The sequence below is a fragment of the Nannospalax galili genome, unplaced genomic scaffold (assembly GCF_000622305.1).
Source record: "Nannospalax galili isolate Female #2095 unplaced genomic scaffold, S.galili_v1.0 scaffold723, whole genome shotgun sequence".
Classification (NCBI taxonomy): Eukaryota; Metazoa; Chordata; class Mammalia; order Rodentia; family Spalacidae; genus Nannospalax; species Nannospalax galili.
The window spans coordinates 286,276-290,810 of NW_008349978.1; positions in this window are offsets into that span (position 1 = coordinate 286,276).

The following is a 4,535-nucleotide window of genomic DNA, read 5'->3' on the forward strand; positions in this document are numbered from 1 at the left end:
ATATATATATATATACATGCTTAAGGGGGCCTGGAAGATGGCTCCATGGATAAAGATGCCTGCTGCCAAGCCTGACCACCTGAGTTTCATCCTCGGGACCCACATGGTGGAAGGAGAGAGCCTAATGGTGAAAGTTGTCCTCTGACCTTCACTTGAGTGCTGAAGCATGTGTACACACAAATAAATAAATGTAATTCTTTAAAAATTAGGCCTTTCACCTCCATATGTGTGATATAACTACCGTACCACCGGAAAAAAAATCAGTGGAAATTGGAAAAAACAAAACAATGTCTTGGATTGTTTTAAAAGGAAATATGTTCATAATCTGAGTTGAAAGAAGTACCAAAAATGTGATAGTTGACAGAAATATTAAATATTAAAATGGGCATTTCCCACTTCTGTACATTCAAAAGTTTTTTTTTAATTATCTGGGGCTGGAGAGATGGCTCAGTGGTTAAGAGCACTGACTGCTCTTGCAGAGGACCTGGATTCGGTTCCCAGCTCCCACATGGCAGCTAGCAACCATCTGAAACTCCAGTTCTAGGGAATCTGAAACCTTCTTCTGACTTCTGTGGGCAGTGCATGGCGCAGGTACCCATAAGTACATGCAACCATCTGAAACTCCAGTTCCAGGGAATCTGAAACCGCCTTCAGACTTCTGTGGGCAGTGCATGGCACAGGTACACGTATGTAATATACTCATACACACAAAATAGAAATAATAAAATATTTTTGAAAATGTTTAAGTATCCAACAGCAAAAATGGTGTCTGGCCTGAAAATGTATAGACATTCTCCTCTGTCAGCAGTCCCTATACAATGTAGCATAACAGCTTTTTACATAGTAACTACATTATGTTAGTTATTCTAAATCATCTAGGTGAGATTTAAGTTATTCAGGAAGGTATGCTTAGATTATAAGCCCCTCTGTGGGGGCTTCTAGAATCTAAGCCCCATGAATATTTCCAGATATAACTGTATTTACTTTCTGGCTTGTTACAGAAACAGTTTGCTAACCCTTATTCTAAAAGGCCAAAGGTATCATATGTTCATATGTTAATTTTGTGCTAGGAGTGTCTCAGCCTCTCTCTCTCTCTCTCTCTCTCTCTCTCTCTCTTTCTTGCTTTAATCTCTGAACAAATTAAGTATCCCTTTAAAAATATTTACTAAGGGTCCTGAGATGTAGCTCAGTTGCTAGCGTGCTTACCTGACATGCAGGAAGGCCTGAGTTCCACCACCAGCACAGCGAATAGACACAATGGCAAATGCCTGTAATCTTAGCACTGGGGAGGCAGAAGATCAAAGTCATCCTCAGCTACGTAAGTTTGAAGCCAGCCTGAGATTCATGAGACCCTGTCTCAAAACACATATTTTTCTTTTTTAACTTTATCCTTTTGGGGGGTAGTGATTTGGTTTTGTTTTTTGTTTTTTGAGACAGGGTTTCTCCGTAGTCCCAGTTGACCTGGAACTTCCTATGTAGACTAGGCCAGCTTCAATGTCACAAAGATCTGCCTGCCTCTGTCTCCAAGTGCTAAGATTAAAGGCATGTGCCACCATGCCTGGCTTCTTTTCATTGTTTTTAAATAAAACGAGGAGAGGAAATGAGAGCAAAAAGCAAGCAGAAGCTGGCGTCTTTGGAAACCAAGTTCCCTCTGTTTGGTGATGGAACTGGAATCTGGAAGAACAGAAGAGGATCAGTGGTCCAGAGAAAGTTAAGATCATAACAGAGACCCAGCCAGGTTAAAAGTATCTGAGAGGAATGCAAAATCACAAGCAACTGGATAACTAATACAGCATTGAGAGAAGTACCAAACCAGCTGGGCATGGAGGTACAGATCTGCACCCCCAGTGCATAAGAAGCAGAGACAAGGGGAGCAGGAATTCCAGGACAGCATGGACTAGCAGCTAGACCCTGTCTCAAGAAAAACTGAAAGAAGGAAGGGAGGGAGCTAGGAAGGAGGGAGGGAGGGATGGGGAGGGAGCGAGGGAAAATGGACAGCACAAGATCAAAGGAAGCTACAGATTTTTTCTTTTTTTAACACTTATTTGTGTGTGCATGCATGTGTGTGTGTGTGTGTGTGTGTGTGTGTGTGTGTGTGTGTATGCGTGCATGCACGCATGCCCAATCATGGGATACTTTTGTGGAGGTCAGAGGCTAATTTTCAAGAGTCAGTTCTCTCCTTCCAGCATGTAGGTCCCAGGGATCAAAGTCACGTCATCAGATTTGATAGCAAGTGACTTTACCACATGAGGTGTCTCACCAGACTTCCTTTTGTATATTTTTATTTCAAGACAGAATCCCACTAAATTACACAGGCAGACTTTGAAATTGTGATCTTCCTGCCTCAGCCTTCCAAGGGCTGGCTTTTTCTTCCTCCTAATTTCTTTGAGACAATGTCTCATATAGCCCATGCTATCCCTGGGCCTTGCTACGAAGATGGCCTTGAACTTCTGATCATCCTGCCTCTACCTGGGATTTCTTCATAAGTTACATCCCCAGCCATGGCCTGGCATTTTGTGTGTGTGTCTCTTTTGAGACAGGGTCTCTGTACAGCCCAGGTCGGTCTCAAATTCACCATCCTCCTGCCTCGTTCTCCTACATGTTGACATTACAGGTGTGAGCCACCATACCTGACAGAAACTGTCATTTTCAAAAGGCCATGTCCCCTCCAGACTTCCATGTTTCCCTGTAAGAAGGCACATGCTTTTTCTGTCCCTTTGTTTCCTGTTCTGCAGCTAGCATTGAACACACTCTGTGGGGAATGAGCATAGGCGAGAGGTTGATCTCATTATTTGTTCATGCACAAAAGCCAGCTTCCACACAGTCAAGCCTGACACCACATTAACAAAGAAAATCCTTTCAGAGAAGCATCAGTGATTCTATCTATGGTTCTTGGGAGATCAACAGCCATGTGTTACGTTCAGATATGTATGTCACAGGCCTGTGAACCATGGTCATCCACTTTCAGCTTACATAATCATGAGAATGAAGCTCAGGGGCACAGAGAACCTGTGTGCAGAGACAAGTTCCTCCACAGGAAAAACCTTAAAGATTTTCCCCACAGGGGAAGGATGGATAGGCATGGTCCATCCATAAAGTAGGGCCACCGGTAAACATGGATAGAGAACAAAGTCCCAATAGGTGTGACAACATGATGAATCCAAAGTGTAGATGTCACTGAAAGAATTAAGACTTTGGAGCCCAGGATGGTGGTACACACCTGTAATTCTAGCACTTGGGAGGTGGAACCCAGAGGCTGGGAAATTCGGGGCCATCTTTAGCTGCAAGGCCAGCCTGAGCTACATGAGATCCTGTCTCAAAAACAAAAAGTAAAAACTATACACGGTGGCTTGTGCCTGTAATTCCAGCATTTGGGAGGCAGAAAGGAGGGGAGGAGGAAGGGGAAAGGGTGACGGTCCCACTTTTCAAGCATTTACATGGGGAACAGTCCTAAGTTAGTGGATCAAGTACCATGTTGTATATGTTCTAGAGTTGCCCTAACAAAGAATTGCAATCTGGGTGGCTTAAGACTCCACATACACATTCTTTCATCATTCTGTAAGCTAAAAGTTCAAACTCAAGATGTCGGCAAGGCCATCGTCCCTCTGAAGGTTCTTGGGCTGGATCTATAACCAAACACAGTGGATTTGCATCTTGGGTGAGTGAAAAGCCAACAGAAACACAGACAAGAACTACAAAAGGGGGGCTGGAGAGATGGCTCAGCAGTTAAGAACACTGGCTGCTCTTGCAGAGGCCCTGGGTTCAGTTCCCAGCACCCACATTGTAGCTAACAAGTGTCTGTAACTCCAGTTCCAGGGGATCTGATAACGCTTGAACTCCTTGGGCACTGCCCGACGTGGGTGCACTTACACATATGCAGGCAATACACTAATGCACATAAAATAAAAATAATAAAATATTTCTTTAAAAAGAAATACGATCCGTGCTTGGTAAAGACGCCTTTAATCCCAGCACTCGGGAGACAGAGGCAGGCAGATGTCTTGTGAATTCGAGGTCAACCTGGTCTACATAGTGAGTTCCAGGGCAACTGAGGCTACAGGGAGACCCTCTCTCAAAAAGAAAAAAAATACAAAAGAAAGATGTATTATCTAAAACAGGTAAGGAGTCTTAGGAGTTAATTCCAGAGCAATGTGCCCTTCCAACAAAAGAAGAAGGGGGTTATTACTCAGGAAGCACATCTAGATTCTTATAGGAATGTGCTTTAGGGACAGACACATTCCTGAGCATACTGAATTTAAGGTTACAGTTCAAGAAGAAAAGATGGCAGGTATATATTTGGGCAAACTTAGCTCAAGTTCAAGAAGCACAGTGTTTTAAAGGTTAAAATGTTGAGCAAGAATACCTCTGGCCTTCTTCAACTTGAATAAAGATGGCTGACAGGAACGCCTCTGGGCATGCTCAGCTTCCCTCATAAAGATGGCTGACAGGAATTGCCTCTAGGCAAGTTCAACTCCCAAAAGTTTTAGCTGAAAAAATGAATGGATACTTTGAAGTATGTTAGCACAGGACTTTAT